The sequence below is a fragment of the Lutra lutra genome, chromosome 11, assembly GCF_902655055.1.
Source record: "Lutra lutra chromosome 11, mLutLut1.2, whole genome shotgun sequence".
NCBI classification, from domain to species: domain Eukaryota; kingdom Metazoa; phylum Chordata; class Mammalia; order Carnivora; family Mustelidae; genus Lutra; species Lutra lutra.
This window is the reverse complement of record NC_062288.1, coordinates 65,391,023-65,415,204: the sequence shown is the minus strand read 5'-3', so window position 1 is coordinate 65,415,204 and position 24,182 is coordinate 65,391,023.

Here is a 24,182-nt window from a genome sequence, read left to right as displayed (position 1 = left end):
AATTCTGCATGATGGAAAGCCTTGTCTATTGAAATGTGGGGAGTTTTCGCCTTTAAGCTCTATGGAGAAACATCCATTAAAACCGCCCCCATGATGCCATGATAATCAAAGGTGTCATGAGGCCAGTAAGATGGGACCACCCAAGATTTGGTGAGGAAGTTGAGGTTTTGTCTTTCCCATGGGCTGGGCTGGCTCTGGGTTCATTCTCTGTCTTTCTTTGCCTGCTCTGCCAAGACATTGAACTCTGGGGACTACATTTCTGAGGGTTTATATGTGCTCATCTGGTACCATCAGCTCCTAGTGATATCACACCCACCTGTCACCAACACTTGAGAAACTACATTTCTGAGGGTTTATTTGTGTTCCAAAACTAAAATTTTTAGAATATTAAAGCACAGGTGAGAGTTTCTTTAAAGATTAATGAATTCTTCTGAGTTTTGTCAATGTTCCAGGCTATTCTTTATCCCCGTTCAGCCAACTCTCCTACCATGCTTTCCATGCCTTCGTGCAGTTTCTCCTCTCGAATGTCTCTTCCAGCTAACAGCTCCACTTCTCCTATAAATTCATCCATTTGGTGAATTCTGAATGTCTGCTAAATTGTGTGTCTGCTAAATGTTAGACCCCTCAAAAAAAGAGACATACAGGAGCCTTTTCTAAACATCCACTCCCTTCTCTTCTAGGCTCCAGAATCCCAGCACTTCTGCTGGGATCACATTCTGCTCTGTACTCCAAGCATTGCCCTCATGCCTGTCTTTGCCACTGTATCATGAGCTTCCTGAGGACAGCAAACCCATTTGGATCTTCCCCATCTCCTTAAACACCACATACATATTAAGCACATAGAATGTTCTTAGTTGACGTCTGAGGAATCAAGGCAAATCACGAAGATAGTCTACCCCCAACCAGCAAATGCCCTGAGCAACTGATACCATATAGAAGACTGGGTTGACCAGCTGGGCTCTTGTCAGATGTTCAAGACTTGCGAACCCAGGGGTTCTGGCCAATTTGAGCCCTTTATACTGAAGACAGTGATAGTATAAACCCCAGAAAGAGGGCATTTTAGAGAGAGCTGGAACAGAGGGGTTGACCAATTCAAGCTTTCCCGGTCACAAAATACATTCTGCTTCCTCACCTCCTCTGTCCTGCTCCTCCCCAGAGCCCTAAATAACCAGCCTGGACAGCTTTTGTCACTCTGAAAAATGTATATAACTGCTAATAAAGTCTAGCCCAAACATCCCTCTCACACTGTGCTGAATCATTTGCCCAAAATATACCTGACCAGTGAGGCAGAAATAATGATTCTTACTGGCTTTTAACTATCAAGCTCCCCAGCTCTATTTCCCTTAGTCCTAGGGGCGTATAATAATTTGGTACAGAAAAGGGAAAAAAAAAAGTACGCCTGCCAATTCCCATCTGGAGAAAGGAAATGTATGCAATTATGTTAAAGGTGCATAAAGTTAAAGGTGTTAAAAGTGTCATTCACAACCTCCACTCCCACTTCCCACCCACCATCACTCCCATCGCCACAGAACTGTCTTAACCTAATTGCTTCTTGGAGTTATGCCACTGTCCTATATCAAAAGAAATAAGATTAAACCTCACAGCAAAAAGGAGATTAAGAATAACATTTTCTTTACAGAAATTTTCAGAAATCCCTTTAGCTTCACGATGGGGTATAGCTGAGATTGACAAGCAATTAATTTCACTTATGTCAGGAATGTTGCAAAAGGTGTCATTGATCCAGATTCCCCTTCCACACTGAATGTGAGAAAGGATACAGCCAATGTTTGTACCCCATCTGCAAGAGTGTACGTCTTTGAGTGACACACGTTTGTTTCACCCTCATTTCTGGTTCCATTTGTATCCATGCCCCTCTGGTCCTTTTCTTTGTCTTCTGCTTTTAACTTGTCTTGGTGTATCTTCTGTATTTTTGCATGATGTCAAAATAGTTTGTGGAAAAGGAAAGGGCCTACCAAAAATTTAATGATCACTCTATTTGAACTCTTATCTGCCTACCTCTAGGTAGATAAATCAAATCACCTAAACTTAACAGCAATTACTCTCAAAGTGGGGGCCAAGATAAAGGAACATACATTTTGGATCCTCGTGTGCTGAGACCAGAGGAAGAAAGGAGAAATCAATCTGCATACAGTTATCACATTCCTTCAATACACACCTCCACCCTCTAAAATCATATCACCTCCGTTTTCTCTTACACATGACTGGTGTCCAGAAAGAACTGATATTCTTGACCTGTTCTTTGTAGGAATTAAGAGTGAGAACACAGATGCACATATTAATCTGCATATTAAGGGATGCCTGGACAAGCTTCTAGATATTAGCACTGATTTGTGCATTTACATTGGTTCTCAATTGAAAAGTAGAATCCAGTGGGGAGCCTGGGAGGCTCAGTCAGTTAAGTGTCTGCCTTTGGCTCAGGTCATATCCTGGAATCCTGGAATCAAGCCCCACACTGGGTTCCCTGCTCAGTAGGGAATCTGTTTCTCCCTCTGCCTCTCAACCTACTTATGCTTTCTCTCACTTTCATATAAATAAAATCTTTAGAGAAAAAGGAAAATGGAACCCATTGAGTCTATCTTGATGTCTTATCATTTAGAGCTAAGCTGTGCTCTACACCTGTTTTGTTTTTGTTTTTTTAAGATTTTATTTATTTGACAGAGAGAGCGAGACAGAGAGAGCATAAGCAGGAGGAACAACAGAGGGAGAGGGAGAAGCAGGTTCTCCCCTGAGCAGAGAGCCCAAAACGGGGTTCGATCCCGGGACCCTGGGATCATGACCTGAGCTGAAGTCAGACGCTTAACCAACTGAGTCACCCAGGCCCACCTCTGCATCTGTTTTTATGCTTAAGAGAATAATTTGGAAAATCTAAGATCATAGAATGCTAAAGCTGAAAAGACCTCTGTAATCCTCTGTTCCAAGGGAAAAGTTGAGTATGTGGTTAAACATTTTTTAAACTTTGTTGCAAAATTAGCATGCACTTGATACAAGAATGTCAAATTGAAAAAAAAAATGTCAAATTGCCCTAATGTGCGAGAAGTAGAATGAAAGTAAGTCTTATCACCTCTACCATACTTCCCAGAATAAGCACCACTAGTAGGAGCTTTCATTCATTTGTTCATTCATTCATTCCAAAAATATTTATTGAGCACCAATTATGTACTAGGCTCTGTAGATCAAAACAGGCAGGAAAAAATAAAGAAATAGAGAAAATAATTTCAGTTAGTTGCAAGTTCTACAGAGATACAATAACAGTGAGTTAGAGTATACTCCATGTAGAGTGACAAGTGAGGTCTTTTCAGACCGAGTGTTATTACATGGCAAAGGAAACAGCAAATGCAAGGCCTATGAGCAGCAGTGTGCTTGGTATGTGCTGGGTAAGTTCTAGAACAGCCAAGGGGCTGGTGTAGCTCAGGAGCTCTGAAGAAGAGTGTACAAGATGATACAGAAATGTCAGCCATAGGCAGATTTTATAAGTCCCACAGACACTGTCTTTTCCCAGTGCCAGGAGAAAGCAGTTGAGTGCAACTTTAACAGTCCAAAAGCTTTTTACTGGGGAGGAATGATCTAGGGGTTGCCTGAAGATTAATTTCCAAGTAGGCATGATCCAGAAGGAAGGTTTACTCTATATGATTGTTTCTGTAGTATTTATGTTAGTGTCTGTTTCCTATTACATTAAATCCTACAAGAGCATTAATAGCAATAACAAATAATAAGCTGGGCCTAGCAGACTTCACAAGATCTCCTTCATAGGTCATGCTGATACCTGAGTTCACAGGCAGAGTAGCCAGTTGAGGCAAAGGGACAACAACAGGCTGACGCAGGCTAGGCAGACTCACCTGTCTGCACCACTAAGACAGCTTATGCCTTTTTGATAATTGATGGCTGTATATTTTCTTTAGAACAATTTTATTTTCAAATAGTTCAAGGTTCATACAAAATATCAAAAAGAGTATGAAGAATTTTCATGTACCCTTCACTCAGCGTCTTCCAGTGATAATATCTTACATAACCACGTCCGTGTCAAGTACAGGTCCTAACAAATACATGTCAAACCCAAGACATTGGCATCGATAGGATACCATTAGGTACAAGCCTTATTTGGATTTCACCAGCTTTTACACGTTCTCTTCTGTTAGCATTTTTGGAACTTGGAGTGTACTTTATTCAAATCTTATTATGATTAAAAGCCTTATTTTAATCATGATTAAATGATTTTGTGATCCAAGAGATGAGAACCTATCTGTGTGCAGACTTCTCTCCCCTTGGGTTCACCATCCTGATGCATTCTCTGGAAGTCTCTTTCAATCTGAGCTCCAAGTTCCCTTGGTCCTTCCTATCTTTAATAAAATCCTTTTTCTCCCAGAAATATCTGATTTGCTCACAATTCCCAAAATGTACCCATTCCTGACTACATAGATAAAAATTTAATATATATTAAATAGAAGCCACACTTGCCCACCTATATCAACTACCCCATATCCACTACAATGAACAAAAATAAGCATCTACTGTTTAGTCATCACTTTTCTTTTACAGCTATCTTTTAATATGTTTTACTAAATGGAACCTGCTTTCAGACTTTTGATGACGCATTGCCACACATTGGCAACTATGTGCCCTCTAAGCAACACTTGGGGATTTTCTGATAGCTTATTTATGTTCTGGCCAAAACAAGATGTTCTACTCCCAACTTTTTCTCAAGCTCCAAGACATGGCATTGGCCACTCTCCAAGGGTTTTTATTTATTTTTCATGACAGATAATATTATAAACACCAGATCTGGGCCCAGACTGTTACATATGTATAATGGGGACAAGATGGCACCTGCTTCTTGGCTACTTTAGCAGGCAGAACTGAAGAGGGCATTTCTTTCTAGTTTTCATGGACAGGGCTTTTTGCTACATGTAGTCTGTATAAATGGCTCTTTTGGCAGGGTAACTGCAACAGCCCTACAAACTAATATTTCTAATTCAAATATAAAAATGACTATATTTTGTTTCCTTTTCCTTCAAAACCACAGAATATTATACCACTTTCTCTTATTATTTGCTTTTGATGATCACTTAGACCTTCTAATTTACTCTTAGTAGTTGATATACTATTTCTAGACTTTCTGTGTGCGTATGCAATTCAGATACTTTCTAATAGTGTAGTTTGGCGTTTGAGCTTTGTTTCCTTAAAATAGAATCCTACTCTACAAATCATATACATATATAATAATACTGCTTTTTACTAACAATGTACTATGGGTTTTGTACAACATCAGAACATAAAGATTTAAATCCTTTACTTTTAAATATGCTTTCTTTCAATAATTTATGATCATTATAATGAATTCTAAGATGTAGAAAAATACCAATTAAGCCAAAAATTTAACTGCTTAGAAAAAAACTGTCAGTAACCATCTTTTGCTTTCTCTCTGCATATATATGCAAATGGAGGCATACATTAATTTTTTTGAAAAAAAATAGAATGTCAAGGAAAAAATAGTTTAAGTGATTCACATAAAAACCAGAGTCTTTATTAGTTGATGCACACCAGGAGAACCTGAAAATCAGGTTACTCCACAGGTCAAATGATGATTGGAGTTTTACAGGAGAAGGAAAAGGGAAGGATATGTGTCTCCATGGCCTAGCCTGGATTGCCTTTTTTTTTTCTTTCCTTCTTTCTTTTTTCTTTTCTAATCTCTAACTGCTGCAAAAATTGTGCTTGCAAGAGGTAAAGAATGTTCTAGTTTCTCATGCTTGCTCAGGATCACTAATATAATCCCGTTCAAACGACTGTCATAGCAATTCTTTCAAGAGCTATTTTTGTAAGTTTTGTGGTTTGTCAGGTTTTGAGAGAGGGAAAGGAAAACAGACAAATAGCAGAAGGGAAAAAGAAGGAAAGGAAGCAAGGGTCAAGACAAGGAAAACAGGGCTCTGTCATAATTCATTTACAGAGCTCATCCTTACTTACTCAATTATTAAATTTAATTTTACCTGAATTTAATAGAAGACAAAGGGATGAACAAAACTAAAACAATTAGTAAACTGTATATGAGTATTTCTTCACAACAGAAATATTTATTTCCTAAAATATTCTTGCTAAAGCTAAGGGAATCCACTACTTAAAAAATGGTAAAATCTCAAAAAAACACATTTTTCTACTTGTGTTCATTTTAGAGAACATTGATTGCATTCCTGCAAAAGATGAAAAAATTAATATTCTCACATTTCCTCCCACCACCTTCCCACCCACATTCTTATTGCTGTTACATCACTAATTCTCACAATAACTTTGCCTAGGTCTACAATCAAATGTATTTTAATTCTCACCCTCAGGGCCTTTACCACAAGTTCTCCATTTTTGAGGTTTTATTTTTATTAATCCAGTACTAAAATAAAATTTGATAATTTTTAATAAAGATTCATTTATTTTTGTTTTGTTTTTTGCTTTTGTCTAAAATGTCATAGTTAATCACTTTATGTGGCATAATATTCTAGAGCCACAAAAAGCAAAACAAAATGGCCTTTTAGAACATAATTGACCAGCAGAACTCTCTACAATGATCGAAATAGTCACATATGTGTCAGTTGAGCCCTTAAAAATGTAGCTAGGATGAACAAGGAATTCAGCTTTTCATTTTTAAAAAAATTTCAATCAGTTAAACTTCATTGGTCACATGCTGTTAGTTGCGATGGTCATGGATGGCTCAATTCTGAAAGATCATAGGCAAGACTATTTCCTAGACTGCGGCATGAAAAGCTTTCTTAAATAGGACACAAAAGGCATGAAGTATAAAAGAAGATGTCGGTAATTTGTATACATAGTAGCCAAAAACTAGAAACACCTTGAATGTCAAGGATAGGGGGATAAATTGTGTATAACATACAGTGAAATTTTGTTAAACATTTCATAAATAGAATTATTTACATGTAATAACAAAATCTCACAAATACAGTGTTGAGCAAAGCAAGGTAGACATAAGAGAAGGATTCCAAAGATGAGTGAAACTAACTTGAATATTAGAAATCCAAATGTCAGGGGCACATGGGTGGCTCAGTTGGTTCAGCAACCAACTGTTTATTTCAGCTGGTGTCATGGTCTTAGGGTCATAGGATCATGCCACATCAGGACCCACACCCAGCACAGAGTCTGCTTAGGGTTCTGTCCCTCTCCCTCTGCCCCTCACACCCACTCTCACACGCTTCTTCTCTCTAAAGAAAGAAAGAAAGAGAAAAAAGAGAAGAAAAAAGAAATCAGAATCCTAGTTATCTTGGAAAAGGAAGGTGGGGTAGTAATTGGGGCGCCCATTAAGTGGGTTTTTGAGATGTCAGCAAGGTTTTATTTCTTGACCTGATGCTGATTACACAGGTGTTTACTTCATGATAATTTTTGAAGAGTTACGTTTAGGTTTTTAGGTTACATTTAGGCTCCATTAGGTTTTGAATACTTTTCACATCTATTATTCTTCAACAACAACAAAAAAATTTTAAGATTTTATTTATTTCTTTGACAGACAGAGATCACAAGTAGGCAGAGAGGCAGACAGAGAAAGAGAAGGAAGCAGGCTACCCGCTGAGCAGAGAGCCCGATGCGGGGCTCCGTCCCAGGACCCTGGGATCATGACCCGAGCCGAAGGCAGAGGCTTTAACCCACTCAGCCACCCAGGCGCCCCAACAAAATGTATTTTTAAGAAAGGGATCTTGAACCCCAGAGAACAACTGGAAACTGACCAGTTTTTGTTTGTTTGTTTGTTTTTAATTTATTTATTTTGAGAGAGTTTTTGTGTGTGGGTGGGGAGGAACAGAGAGGGAGAGGGAGAGTGAGAACCTCAAGCAGAGTCGGGGACCGCAGAGCCTGATGCAGTGCTAGTTCCTATGACCCTGAGAGCATGACCTGAGCTGAAATCAAGAGTCAGAGGCTTAATGGACTGAGCCACCCAGGCACCCTAGAGAGTGACCGTTTTTGTTTTTTTTTTTTTTATTTAAATGCTCTCATTCTTTAAGTTGTTTGCTAACATTAGCATGCATGAATGCATAAATAAATATATACATATATAAAATCTCATTTTTATTTGTTTTTAGTTGGTAATGATTTACTGGGTATTTTTATTCATCCTCTGTGAAATGCTTATCCATAGCCTTTTCTCACTTTTTATGGGGTATTCTTCATTTTTGTAATGACTTATGAGAACATTATACTATAAGGATATTATCCATCTATCTGTCAATCAGGTTGCAAACATTCTCCTTGGTTTGTCATTTAATTTAGTTTAGAGGATAATTTTGCCATGCCAAAGTTTTCATTTTTATTTCTATTCAGTTAATTTCATCATATCATTTCATTTATGGTTTCTGAGCTTTTTATTTGCTTATAATAGCTATCCCTGGCCAAGCCTAAAAAAAATTTCTTCCTATGTTTTCCTGTAGCATGTTCAGAGTTCCATTTTAAAACACTTAAATATTTAATCTATCTGGGATTTATTTTATTTATGATGGGCACAATCTAAGTCTGTTTTTTTTTCCTTCGTCCTTCTGAATGCCAATGGTTCAACCAACAACATGTGTTACATACATGATTCATCTTTTCTGCGCAAGCTTGATTTCTATTTACATATATATGCACACATTTCATGCATGTGTGTATATCTAAGCCTCAGATTCCCTTAGATACCTGGGTTTGTGTCTAGGTTCTTTATCAAGTTCCACTTATATTATCCAGTCTTGCACCTGTGTCATGATGACTTAATTACAGAAGCTGATTAGCTTTCTTCAATCACTAAAATGGAAAGTTCACAATAGCAGGTATTGCCTCATATTCTGGCCTTCATCACTCCCAGGCCTGGTGCCCTTCCATGTGCCTCTCCCCAGGTGGCATCTCATTCTTCAGGCCTCTCCATGGGGCCTCTCTTTCCGAAGGGTAGTCAGATGTCTTACATGGCGGATGGCTTCCAAGCACACAGAAGTGTGCACTGTAGGTCTTTTTAAGGCATAACCCTCTAAGTGGCACCACATTGCTTCTGCTGTGTTCTATTTATCAAGCAAGTCACCAGCTGGTCAGAGTCAGTGAGGGAGTGACTTCTCAAGGGCGTGAATACCAGGAGATGTGTTCATTGGGTGGTATCTTTGCAGACTAGCTACATCGGTGGACATCTTGGTCTTGCTCTTGGTCCTGTCTACAATAAGAATGTCTTGAGCTTTTCACTGATATTTGTTGTTGGTTCCTATCCTTTATTAAGATAAGGAGGGATCTAAAATACACAGGGATTTGTTCTGTTTTGTTATCAGAATGGATGCTAAATAGTGTCAAATATAATTAGGAATTTCTGAAAATGATCCTATGATTTTTCCCTTTAAAATATTTATATAATAAATTCCATTAATTCACAGAATTCCCAAGCTTGGTCCCTCTTCCGTATCTGAAGGAAACCTTCTGTCATCGTCTGTTCAGGCTACTGTAACAAAATACTGAGGACTGGGTAGCTTATACATTATAGAAATCTATTTCTCACAGTTCTAGAGGCTGGAAAGTTCAAGGTCAAGGCGTCTAATCAGGACCTGCTTTCTGGTTCATAGATGGTGCCTTCTCACTGTGGCCTTGCACGGTGGAAGGAGTTAGGGAGATCTGTGGGGTCTCTCTTGTAATGGCATTAATCCCATTCATGGAGGTTCCACCCTCAAGACCAAGGCAGCTCCTGAAGTCCCACCTTCTAACATTATCATCTTTGGGGGTTAATATTTCAAAATATGAATTTTAGGGAGACACAAACATTCAGACCTTAGCACCCTCCATCATCAAAGTGCATTATTCTTCAATATATTGGCAGATTCCATCTGTTAGCCTTTTGTTAAAGAATTTTCCCTTTATGGTCATGCAAGAGACTGACATCGAGTTTCTTTAATTTTGTACATGTTCCTAACTCCTTCATTTTACGAATATAGGGTATGAGGCCGGAAAGGTGGAATGAGTGTCTCAAATTAGTGAGAGAACTTATATTAGAAATAATGCCCTCAGTCTCCAAATCAATGAGTTTCCTCCTATGTGATAGTAATAACGGTCTCAAAATATTCAAGGGTTATCTGTTTGTTTGTTTTTGGTATTAGGACAATTTAAAAATCTTTAGACTTATAGAACTTGATGAAAGTGTCCAACATCATCCACTTAACATTTATTAACTGTAAGCTATTCAAATAGTGTTTACATGTAACTCATCTTCTGCCAGAACCCATTAACTTCTGCGTATAAATGGATATAATTAACTCCCTTAATAATAGCTTTAATAGGAGCTTAAATAGCTCCTTTTGTCCTGATTATTAACCCACAAGGATTCCCAGGTCATGAGCCCTTTCTAGGTCCCATCCAATTAAACTACAGAGTTCCTAGATTGGTCTCACCTAAGTGTTTTGAGGGTACTCTCTGCTACCAGGTGACCTCTGTTCCTGTTCTTTCCCCCATCTTGTCATATCCACGATTGCATCAAAGGCCGCTGAAGGATGGCACCCCACGTGAGTCTCTCAGGAATGCTATGCCTCTGCAAAGGCTACTATTTCTAGAATTACTCCAGAGCAGCAATGTGAAGTTCCAAAGTCTTTCTGTCATTTTGGTAATATTGCTTGGACCCACAAATTGCACAGCATATACCTTTGGAAAATGTATCCTGTCTACGCTCCAAAATCAGGGAAAGACTCCAGGCCGTCTGTGTCATCCCCTCGGGGAACGCTCCCCATCCCCACCCTCACTCTGCTAAAGCCTGTGGTCCCCATGCAACTCGGTGATGAGACACCCACCCCACTTTTTGACCAGGGACTTTGGGGACACATCTGAAGCTAACCTTTGGCCCAGAATGGGTCCTCTACTATGAATGTGTTATTTTTGCATGTATTTTTTTCCTAAACTTTAGGAGCAAGGAGGGAAGGAAGTCTGTGGAAATGAATTTGTGCAAACCTAATACAGTGACTAAAGTAAGAGGTCTAATGGTCTTCAAATGCCCCTGCAGAGCGCCTCTGTATGTAAAGCAGAGAAGTAGGCAATTATCTGGTGATTTCGCTCCACACATTAAATTATGCAGATTCAGACTAAACCCCGTGCTTTTAAGGAAAAAGGAGCTATTTTGAAAGCATCCAGGGGGTTGTGAAGGTACACTTAGGGAGGCTCGTGTGAAGAATCTAAACAGAACACGAGCAGCGAAGGCAACAAAACAGTTTCCAACAATGTATACAAGTAAGCTTCACGCCTTTTGTTAAGACTTTTATCTAAAGCAAAGGCAGACAGAATGTAATGAAACTGGTGATTAATTCAGTTTAAGATCTGAAGTGATTTTGCCTTGGAGTGTTTTAAATATCAAAAATAGTTTTGACATCTTAAAATATTGAAAGAGAGCTAGTTTCCTTAAGGAAATATTAGAATTATAACAATGTAGAGAAGAATTGCTTGACCAGGGAGCTTTTAGAGGAGGCTAGCTTATTAGGTATTGGAAACCATTGAAAAGAACCACTGCTTTCAGGAGTGTGGGACTGACCCTCCCAAAAGATGTCCCACCCTCAGAATTGCATGGAGACACTATAGGGAGACGAAGCAACACAGTAAACTTAATGATAAAGCTTGCTTTTCAGTAAACCTGAGGAGAATGGATTATTCACTGAGTAATTTTACAACAAGTCAATAACAGTTATGGGGGGGGGGGGGAAGAAAGAAAGAAGAGAAAAGAAAAGAAAGCAAGCAAGCAGTCACACCTTTCACAAGACCAAAATAAACCCCAGGCCTTTGCTTGGCTGTTCCACCCACCGGGATGCCCTCCCCCTGCTTGTCTGCCTAGCGGACTCCCACACACCCTCTGCAAACATCTCACATTAACACTTCCTTTGTGGTTTCTTCCTAATTTCCTTTAAAAAACACATAGATATGTTTCATTCTCTACTCCCACTTCATGTGGGTTACTGTCTCGTCACAAATACAGTGCCGCCTTGTAATAATTTGCACTCCCCTAAGCAGAGTGTTGACTGGTTCTCCTAACTTCAGCAAGCCCGGGCACCTTCACCAGCATCATTCAGGGAGTCTGATGAATGAATGGCATGTCAACATACGGAGTAATATTGCACACGCTGAGATCCCAAACCTGACTTAACAAAACCTTTGTGAGGAATACGTTTTGAAAAAAGAAAACAGATTACAGAAGTGTATGTACAATGAGATCACAGCTATAAAAGAAGAAGGATGGCTTTCTAGACTCATAAATAAAACCATAAAAATATATGTTTATGTCAGAGCAATTAAAATATTTTCCCTCATTTCATTATCTGTCCAAATTTGTTGTTTTGTAATAGCATGTCACCCTTGGGGTTAACGGGACTGTCACAAGATGTTAGAATGAGACTCTTCCTGGAATTGGTTTCAATTACAGAAGCATCAATCCAATAAATATCACATTATTACAACAGAGTTACAAACCTGCCCATCACTCTCAAACACAGAATTTATAAAGTTAATTAAAAAAAACTCTCAAATTTTGAATAGTTCAATGAGAACAGAGGTATATAAAGCATTAGAAAAAAAGCTTTGGGGAAGAGTTTGATGAAATGATTTTTTTGTTTGTTTTTGCTTTTCTTTCTTTCTTTCTTTCTTTCTTTCTTTCTTTCTTTCTTTTCAGAGAGACGTGTTGTCTTGCTCTGCTTCTTCATAATCCTCTTCAGGGAGCATGTAGGGCTGTCAGAGGGCAGCATTGGGCCATCAGAGGCCTGCAGGGTGGTCGCCTTGGGGTAGGTTGCCTCCAAGGTGTCCACTCAGAAAGTGCTGAGAATCTGTCCCCTGACACTAGAAAACACAGAGAACTAGTGCCTTCTTTACAGCTAAGAAAGTAAAGCCAAGAGTGGGATAGAGTCTGAGCCTGCCCCAGAAATCTTGCCCCAAATAGTTGCTTTGTTGAGATAAGGCAGGTCTCCCAGGGTTTTGATGGATGAGGAATATATGAGTCTCCCCACAGTGAGAGAGAGAAGGTGTGGACTTTAAGCTGGAATGGGATTGTTGAGGTTCCTGTCCCACAGGACCAGCTGAGGGGTAAGGACACAACAGAGCAGAGCTGGAGGGGCTGTGGGAGTGGGGAGCCTAACTCCAGCGACTGAGGTCTGACAGAGGAGTCTCACTGAACAGCTCAGATTACATTCATTTCTGCCTGAGTCAAGGAAACTGCAAGAGAAAGGGTTCCCAAAAGGAAACCTCCAAAGGGTCCTCCAAAGTATTTTATTTTCTCAGTGTTCCAAGATTCATTGTTTATGTACCACACCCAGTGCTCCATGCAATACATGCCCTCCTTAATACCCACCACCAGGCTCACTCATCCCTCCACCCCCCTCCCCTCTAAAACCCTCAGATTGTTTTTCAGAGTCCACAGTCTCTCATGGTTCATCTCCCCCTCCGATTTCCCCCAGTTCACTTTTCCTTTCCTTCTCCTAATGTCCTTCATGCTATTCCTTATGCTCCACAAGTAAGTGAAACCATATGATAATTGACTTTCTCTGCTTGACTTACTTCATTCAGCATAATCTCCTCCAGGCCCATCCATGTTGATAAAAAGTTGGGCATTCATCCTTTCTGATGGAGGCATAATATTCCATTGTATATATGGACCACATCTTCTTTATCCATTTATCCCTTGAAGGGCATCTTGGTTCTTTCCACAGTTTGGCACTTCTTTTCAAGACATGTCTCCAAAGGCAAAGGAAACAAAAGCGAAAATGAACTTTGGGGGACTTCATCAAGATAAAAACTCCTCCAAATTACTTTATAGTAGAAACAGAAAACAGCTTTCACCAAATGTGGGGACTGGCCCCTAAAATTTCCCAAGCCTGGAGAGAATTGCCGTCTTTCTTGGGGCACTTGGGTGGCACAGTCGGTCAAACATTTACTCTTGATTTAGGCTCAGGTCATGATCCCAGGGCTCTGAGATCAAGCCCCTGGTCAGGCTTTGCTCTGGACATGGAGCCTGTTTAAGATTCTCTCTGTCCTTCTGCCCCTTCCCTCTGTCCCTCCCCTGCCCTCCCCAGCACCTCACACACACTCTCCTAGGCCTTCCCCACCAGGACCTTGCTTGAGAGTAATACAAGTGGTAGGGAAGTGGCCAGCGCCACGTTTCCTATTCTGAGAAGCAGGTCCAGGTTAGCAAAGGGAAGGAAGTGTTGTACCAAGGCATTTTGGTGATTATAAGTTGCTGAACTTCATATATTCTGAATTGAGAGTGTTTGTTACTTAAAGCAAATGTTGCATTATTTTCTAAAATGAAGGGAAAGTCAGGAGTCTGCAGGAAAAAGACTGTCATGGGCAAAAGATTACCACCAGGCAATAACATTTAAAAGTCTGATGGGGGATAAAAATTAGATTGTGTTTTAATTCCAATCCACACATGGAGCTTATTCATTATGCCAGTTGCATTAGGAAAATCAGTCTCCTTCCTTAATGTCCCAGTAAGTCATAAAAAGAAGGTGTCCAGGTTGGAAAGTTTGTTTGCTTTTGATTTTTCTTTTAGATGTTATTTAGACCCTCGTGAGCCGTGGAGCATCCTACAACATTTCATATGCCTTTGGATGGGAAAGCTTGGATCATTGAACGTAAGATGTGGAAGGAAACTCACAAGCCATCTTGTATTACCTCTCATTTTACAAAGAAGGAAGCCTGGGGCATACTGAGTTTAAGTGACTTGCCCCCAACAGCACCGCTGGTTAATAGCAAAACAATGACACACCACACTTCCTTTTCAGATCGGCTCCCAAATTTCCATAGCCTGCTGGATCCACACCCCCAGTCTGAGAGGAGTCTGAAAATACAAAAGAAGTAGGCAATTTCCTAACAATGCTAATCAGAGGTTACTGTTTTCATTATGAGAACATCAGAGAGGATCTCATGAAGCAAGGTTTTAGGGAATGTAGGAAATTAATTACCTTCCTTTATAAATCATTAGTCACCGTCCTTGTAACCCAAGGCTGTTTGAAATGCAACTTGTACTTAGCAGCAGGGAATCAGAAGATTTTGGACATTAATATGTGCAAGAGAGCCCCTTTCGTCTAGTTTATCATGTTTTTCTTTGAAAGGTTTAAACGACTTTTAGAACTATCTTCATGTTTAGTTAAAAAAAGCAAAACAGCTAGAGAATGCTTTGATTGCAATTAATGATTACCTAATATATCTCCTTTAAATGAACATGAACATGGCTTACATATTTAAGTGACTTCTTGAGATGAAATTGACTAGGCTTTCAAATCTCAGATTGAGGAAAGCATCGTGTGTCCCCAAGCAACTCCCTTAGCAATCGGCTGCAGCATCATTATATGTTCCCATCACTTTAGAGTAAAATAGTACGTCATCTAAGGATTCTGGGGAAATGCAAATATGTTACCTGGAATGTGACCTAACATTTCCCGGCATTCCTTAAAGAGATGGCATGATGAAAAGAAATGGCAAACAGGACAGAGACCTTGGGCTGGGTGGACAGGGAGGAGATAAGAAATATTCTGGGAAGCAGATTAGCTCAGGACAGACTGTTACAGCATCCAGTGAAGCAAGCTAAGAGAAGGGAAGCAGAAAGAGGGCATTGTTTCCTAATGTGCTCCACATCATTAGTCATTAGGAAAATTCAAATCAAAGTCACAATAAGATGTCACTTCACACCCACTAGAGTGGTTATAATCAAAAAGATGGGCAGTAGGTGTTGGTAAGAATGTGAAGAAAATGGAACTCTCACACATTGCTGATGACAGTGTAAAATTGTGCAGCTGCATTGGAAAACATTTTGGCAGTTCCTAAAAGTTATAGAGCTCCAACAGGGCCAGCATTTCCACTCCTGGGTATATATCCAAAATAACTGAAAACATATATCTGCCTCAAAACTTATATCTGAACATTCACAGTAGCATTATTTATATGAATGGATAAACACATGTATCCATGCAGTGTAATATTACCCTGCCAAAAAAGGAATGAAGTACTGATTCATATACCACAATCATGGACAAACCTTGAAATCACTATGGTAAGTGAAAGAAGCCAGTCACAAAAGGTCATGCATTGTATGATTTTATTTATATTAAGTGTCTTGAGTAGGAAAACCCATAGACAGAAAGTAGATTAGTGGTTTCTAGGGACTGGGAGATAGAGGAATGGGGTAAAAGGTAAGGGGTTTATTTGGGGATGATGAAAATATTCTAGAATTACACAGCAGTGATGTTTGCTCAATTTTGTAAACTAAAAGCAATTGAACTTTAAGAGGTGTGTTTTATGGTATGTGAATTATATCTCAACAAAAAAATTGTAGAGCTAGATGATGCAGAACAGAAGGGATAACTGCAGAGGCAAATCCCATGTGTAGCAGAGAGATCATGATGTCAGGAAGAGGGGATTTCCTTAGACTTAAACCACTTCAACAAGGAGGCAGCATAGAGTTCCAGAGGCAGGAGTATGGAAATCTTTTTTCAAATTAATCTATTTTCTCAATGGAATGAAATCAAAGTTATCTTCTAAGGGTGAAGTGAAAGAAAAAATTGGGGGAGGTTTGAGAAAGGAAGTGCAAATGGTCCAGTATCCTTGGGAGGATGGGAATATGACGTGACAAGGGGCCTACCTGAGGTTTGTGGTGACACATTTAAAGTGGAATGAGGTATCTTGATTTCATATTTTTCTCCACCCACATTCAGCCCACTGAAGCAGGTGTGGAGTAGGTGGAGACTGAACCACGGCTGGCATTTTCCAAGTGAGTGTAATATACTCTTGAGATTGTGCACAAGAGTGATTATAATGAGCTGCGGAATCTAAGTGGGATAATGAGGGACGCAAGGATGTGAGGAGGTTAACAGAGAAAACGTTTTCAGGTTAATGGATTGAGTGCTTTAAGGGGTTGAGAAATGATTAAGGTGGGAGTAATAGAAGAAATGGGCTGGAAATTTAGGAAGTAGAGACTGTCCGAAGTGGGATGATGGCAACTGAGACTGTACCGTTGTTATTAAGGACAATGTCCAAGGTTTATCTTTGGATATGAGTGGCTGAGATAAGTTGCAGGACGAGATCGTTACACCGTGGAATCAATGAAAGGTGATTTAAAGTATTGCTGAGCCATTGGGTACCTCAACTTGAGGAATGTGCGCTTTGAGTAGAAAAAGCACATTACTGAGTGCCCCCAGCACTGGAGAAAGATGCTAATCTGAGGGTTAGCAAAGCAGGTCACTGAAGTTTGCAAGTTAAGGGATCCTAAGGTGGTGGTGGATAGTTCCAGGGAGGGTGCCCACGGGGTCTAGACTAGACTAGTCCTTCAGCTGTAGGAAGAGGTGTTAATGGACTGAGCAAAATGAGGTCAGCCAGAGTTAGAGGGTCCTAGATGTAGGTGTATGTGTGGAGTCCTCACTCTTTCTAGAAGCAGGCTCTGATTCTACTTCTTTCTTCCCATCCAAACACCGTATTTCATCCATTTATTCCATTTCACATTGTTTTTGTTTATTCTCACAGTTGGGATTAACACACCAGTTCAGCGGAAGTGTCTTGAGCTTTAAAAAACTAACTTGTGCCAGTTGGAGGGGAAAAGGTTGGGAAATTTAGGCTGAAATTGTAGACCTGGTGGGTCTTAATGTCCCACATCTGGCACAGCTGTGAGGACCCCTGCCACCAGTTCGGGAGTAATAAGGAAAGCCAAGGAACTCATTCTTTTTGCAAATATATGGGAGTACGTGTCAGCGTTCAAACTCTAATGAATGAAAACCAAGGACAAATGGGGAGAGAAAGGAAACAAGCATTTTGAGGGGCGCCTGAGTGGCTCAGTGCGTCAAGCCTCTGCCTTTGGCTCAGGTCATGATCTCAGAGTCCTGGGATTGAGTCCCGCACTCTGTTCAGCAGGGATCATGCTTCCCCATCTCTCTCTGTCTGCCTCTGTGCCTACTTGTGATCTCTCTCTCTCTCTCTGTCAAATACATAAAATCTTAAAAAAAAAAAAAAAAAGAAAGAAGCATTTTGGAACATTCTTAAAATGCTCAGTCCCCGTAAAGCGTTTAATCACAGCTAGGTTTAAATCAAGGCTTTCCCGTGTCTGGCTGTGAGACCTTGGACCATTTCCTTTATCATTTTGGGCTTCAGTTTCTTTTTAAAACTTACTTCAATAACATGTTGGAGTTCACAAGACGAATGTACTATTGGATTTATATTTAAAAGTTTTATTATATACAATCTTCTATTTTAAAAATTAGGCAGAGGGGTGCCTGGCTGGCTCAGTCAGTAGAGCATGCAACTCTTGATCTCGGGGCTGTGAAATCGAGTCCCACGTTGGGTGTAGAAGTTATTTTGTTTTTTTAAAGCAGGCAGAAGAGGAACAGTACTGCATTATGTTATGAGATAAATGTATTACATTGTTGTTTTCTTTGCAAATTGAATAATCTGCTTCCAAAATAGAACTAAACTCTCCCAAACCAAATGCTAGCTTGTTAGACCTTTATCTCATTAGCCATCTGAAGTTATCTCTTACATTAAGTTTTGGGATCTTTCACTCAGACACTTGAAGTAGTAATAAATAGTAATAAATAGGGAAGGCAAAGGGAAGGTTCTTTGGTACCTCAACAGATTTCCTTTGTTTGGATATTTGGGGTAAACATTGGTAAGGCTATAGTGGGTTCAAGCTGTATGGAGGCAGGGAATAAAACTAGATAATATTTGAAGATTCCCTGTTTTGATTTTGGAATAATGATCAAGAGTTTTCATTCTTATGTGTTATTTCTGGAAGATTCCTTTTCTGCTGGTGTCTGCTATCTCCTTAGAGCCTTTATGTTGATGAATTGCACACATCATGTAGTGACAGTCAATTTGTCACTGTTCTGTACTCACAAGGCCAATGTTTTAAATGAGGTCTTTATTGTTGCTGTTTCAGGCACAGGAACGTGGGAGAGGATAGAACTCTGCTCAGCCAAATGGACCACTGTCTGGTCGAGTAGGACTGATTCTAACAGTTAGTCCAAGTGATGCTCATTTCCCCAGTTGGCTGAACATGGCAACCAGAACCTCAGGAAATTTGCCTCAGGGTTTCACAGACATTCTTGGAAGAAGGTGGCTTATAACTACCGATCTGTGTGTTCCGTTAATATGTATTGATCTCCCAAGTGGTCCCTAGTTACTGGGTATTTTTCCTAATTAAGAGAAGGTAGTACCTGTGTTAGCAAGTGGGCCAGCACTTCATTCATTCAGTGCTTGGTATTTAGACAGTATCTTTTTTGACAGAATTGAAATTTTCACATATATCTCATTTAATCCTCAAGTCATTGTTTTCCAAGTTCTTGTATCAGCTAGTCCCTTTAGAGGCAAACCAGCCAACAAGATCACCAAAGATTCCACTCCAATTACAAAAGTAACCACCAAAGAATATCATTTATTAAAATAGCTTTGGTTGTCCTTTCACTACCTTCCTCCTCCTACTTCTTTTCACAGAGTTATCCAGGTACTTGGGTTTTCCTTATGTTAGCAATTTTGGTAGAGCTGAGAGCAAAAAGACCTCTAGGTGATGGTTTTTCCTGAACCTGTAAAAGCTAAAGTCTTTTGAGAAAGTAATGTTAAGTGTCCCAGAAGTAGACCATAGGGATTGAAGGTTTTTTTGTTTTTGTTTGTTTGTTTGTTAGTTTGTTTGTTTGAAGACAGAGAGAGATAGGAAAGATTGCCCAAGTTTGAGGAGGAAAAGAGATTCCCGTCCCTCTAGTAAGTCTGGGCTTTCTCCCTTGAAGGAGCGCCTCTGTAAGAATGGCTGCATAGTCCATCCTGGGAGGCTGACCCCACCCAAGTGTGCCAGAGAAGATGCTGAGCTTGAAGGAATCCTGTGGTGTCTCCATAGTAACCAGTAGGGGCTGTGGTAACAAAGCAATGTTGTGGTGTTATGGAAAACCCCAAGAAACTTGACTCAACTATTAAAGGAAGAGGAGATGGCAGTTCAATAATGTCTGAAGTTGAATTTTGAACACTTTCAGAAGTGGGTGGAGCTCAGATTCAGAATTGAAGTGATGTCAAAGAGTATATATAATGGACTAATACTCATCCATAAAGAGTGAAATCTTGCCATTTGCAACAACATGGATGAAGCTATAGATATCATGCTCAGTGAAATAAGTCAGTCAGAGAAAGACAAATACCATATGATCTCACTCGTATATGGAATTTAAGAAGCAAAACAAATGAAGGAAGAAAAAAAGGAGACAAACCAAAAAACAGACTCTGAACTATGCAGAACTGATGGTTACCAGAGGGGAGGTGGGTAGTGGGGGATGGGCAAAACAGGTGAAGAGGATTAAGAGGACAGTTATGTGCTGAGTAACCTGTAGAATTTTTCACACTGTTTTACTGAATGCTGCTGCCAGTGTATATAAAATAATTCAGCTTGTGAAATAGAAATTTACAAAGATTCAGACAAAGCAGGAGCTTATATAGTACGGCACATGTTACAGGGATAAACTTTTGTATAGGCTTCAGATTTAACTCTCCTTTGAATATTCACTGGTTCATGAAAAGTGGTTTAGAAAACCATGCAAAGGTTCATTTTACTACAAAAAGGAACAGACTTTCTGGGGTCTGAGGGGGTTCGTCCTTGGGGGGCTACTCCAATCAGCAGGGAGTTGTGTTGAGCATTCTGTAGACAGAATAGTTTCGGATCTGCAGCTGCCTGGGAAACCTCCACATGCTTGAGCCCTTCCCAGGCAGAGCTGGTGAACCACTTTCTTTGTGGGGCTCGCCAGAGCTGGGCAGACTGGTCGGGTTGTGGGTCCCGTTCTCAGGGCCAGACAGCAGGGCAGCCTAGAATTATTAAATCACTATATTGTATACCTCAAAACTGACATAACCCTGTATGCTAACTATACTGAAATTAAAATTAAATTAAATTATAATTAAAATTTAAAAAATTCAATGATGTAAAGGAAAATTATGAAATGTAATTTTCTTACACATCTATGTTTGTGGACTAGGATTCATTCCTACTACACTAACTTGCATATAGCTTCCCAATTTTCAAAATTGTTTCCTTACCTTAATTACCTATGTCTTAAAATATATTAAAAGGCAATATTATCACCCTTGCTTTAGAGATAAGAGAACTGAGACTCAGAGGAGTGGAATAATTTCCCTAAGAATACATACCAACCAGTGGCAGAGTCAAGAATCAAGGTTAGATACATGTGTCTGGGCTAGATAAGTATTCTCTTCAATATGAAAGGCTGCCTTTCTAATAGGGAAAAGAATACCATTCACTAGGTGCTACTAAGGAGATGGTGGGAGTTATTTAAGTATAACTGAGTTGCTAACTTAAGCCACATTTAACAATAACAAAATCAGACCTCCATCATGTGTTGTCAGAGTCCCTGTGGGAGGATTTACTCGGAATTTTCTACCCAGCTGCTTTGACACCCAGGCTCCTTCCCAGGCCCTGGGCATTCCTCTCTTCCTCAAGGAAGCTGCCCCTCTTGGTCTGTACCCTTAGGGTTTCACCACAGCTGTGCAGTGGGACAGTTTCCCCAGGTCTCCCTTTCCTTGTGGCCCCAAATGCAAGCACAGGGCTCTCTACTTCTCCAAGGGTGTGACTAACCTACAGGGAAGGAGTCAGCTCATCATCGCTTATAACAGGTTGTAAAAAAGCTTATAAATTTCTTATAGCAGTGCTCCCTGCTCTCTTAGCATGGCAATGTGACCTCTGAAACCTGAAATCTTCAGCTGTGGCTTTGCTTCCTGGCATGCGGATGGTATCCAGGTAGAATACTAAGCACCATCCCTTCCTCACTGTCCATCATTCTGCCTTGCCTTTATTTCCCACAGTATACAATCTTGATTCCATGGCTCGTCATTTCCAAACTTACATCCTCCTTTCATTCTCCTTTCTTCTTATTTACCTAATAAAACACCAACCCTACATGAACCCTGCATCCTCCTTTCCCATGTCTACACCAGCACAGCTGAAAAAAACAGCTGAAAAAATTAGATGACACGATACACAGCTGCACCAAATCTCACAACTTAGATGATTGGCTTCACCATAAATTCACGACCCCCATCTCCCATGAGCCTTCAGTTGTACCTATCAATATGTGATCAATATGTTACCTTTCACCAGTCTTTGAATTTGCTAAAACAAAACAAAACAAAAAACCAAACCCTTCCTACTTTCTCCCCTCCCCTGACATTTTCCAGCCTCCCTTTTCCCCTCATCTCTTAGATAATGGCCATGCTTCTTAATTCATCCTACCAGTGCGACACCATAAGCATGTGCATCCATTTTCACCTTTGCCTCAGTCCCAGTGGAGGAAATGTCCCTCTTCCTAACAAAGGTCCATGCCCCAGGTCCATCCCCGCTGCCTTCTACAGCCATCATTTTTCACTCTCTTGTGCTACCATTTCTACTAGGACTCATTCTTTTCAGGTACACTTAGACTTGAGTATCCCCCATCTTGATAGACTGCATGTTCTCCTTCCCAACTCCCTCTGCCCTCAGAGAACTTGCCATTGTTCCTCTCAACACCACAGCACAACTTCCAAAGAAGTTGTCTGTATGCACCATAATTCCACTTCCCTACTTCCAATTCTCTGAAGTGCTACCCACATCCTTCTGTCCAAACTTGCCAAGGGGCAGCAGCTACATTCTGGTTTCCAAAATCAGGGCCCAGTTGCTTCCCCTGATTTCCTTTATTCCTTCAGCAGAACTCAGTCCTACAGATGTCTCTCTCATTGCTGAATCACTTCTCTCTTGACTTCCTTTCCAGCACATTCTCCTTGCCATCCATCTAGAAACTTCTGAGAGCTTAGAGGGCATTCAGATCTTGTTCCAGATCCTACCATCCATTAAAGAAAAAAAAAAAAGCCCCACTTCTATACCATAGACAGGGAGGGAGGGAATTTAGTCATAGCAGACTGAGGGTCCATTAAGTGGCCCAACTGGACCAGACTAGGTCATAGACTTCCCTTGGTTTCTTGAGCATGGATCCTAGCAAGTTCTGTTATGTCAGATCAAGTGAATAAAAGTCACACTTCCTCTTTATGCAGCATGATTGACAGCTACCCTATAACACATGAGTCCATCATTTCTGACCATCTGTCATGACTGACCATCACTGTTACACTTTTTAGCATCTTCATGACTAGTTCGGGAATCCATCCATTCCCTGATGTGATTTTGTGGCTTAGCCATTAGCCATTATGAAAATCAGAGTCAACTGAGTCTGTCCTGAAATGGTTTGCTGTGCCATATGGCCAATAAAAAGATTATGATAAACGATGCCTTTAAAATACATTTTGGCTTTGACTCTGTGTGGCCAATGAAATCATTTTTTTTTTTCAAGGCCAAATACCTGTGCAGGCCCTGGGGGAGAGAACTTCATAACTGACTTCTCACTGAGTGATGTCTAGAGGGTTTCCTAGTCTTTTAAACTTAATGTGCGTGCCTATAAAATTTCAAATTTCAGTAATGTGTGATTTAAAAAATTGTAGGAGATAATACCTCTCCCATTAACTAAACTTATTTAGAATCATGGTACAAGGCAATATCCTCAGCAATAAAAAGAAACAAGCTACTACAGGCAACAACATGGATAAACCTCATACTAAAGCAAAAGAAGCAAGTTTCAATAGATCAGGTATTAAGTGGTTGCATTTATATGGTAGTCTGGAAAAGACAAAAGTGCAAGGACAAAAAAACAGATCAAGAATTGACAGGACAGGGCTGGGGATGGGGCTGGGAGTCGGGGGATACTGACTACAGAGAGGCATGAAGGAATTCTCTGGGATGACTGAATGGTTCTGTGTCTTCACTGTGGTAGTGGTTACACAGCTGTGTGTCTCCTATGGTACATTTTACGTGTCAGTGTGGCTAGGGTATAGTACCCAGATATTCAGTCCAACATTAATCTAGGTGTTATTGTGAAGGTATTTTGTAGATATGGTTAACACCTGCAATCATTTGACTCTTAGTAGAGGAGATTAGGGGCACCTGGGTGGCTCAGTCAGTTAAGTGTCTGCCTTTGCCTCGGGTCATAATCCCCAAGACCCTAGGATCAACCCCGCAGGGAGCCTGCTTCTCCCTCTCGCTTTGCCTGCCACTCCCCCTGCTTGTGCTGTGTGTGTGCCAAGTAAATAAATAAGATCTTTAAAAAAAAAAAAAAAGTAGAGAAGATTATCCCTGATAGTGTGGATGG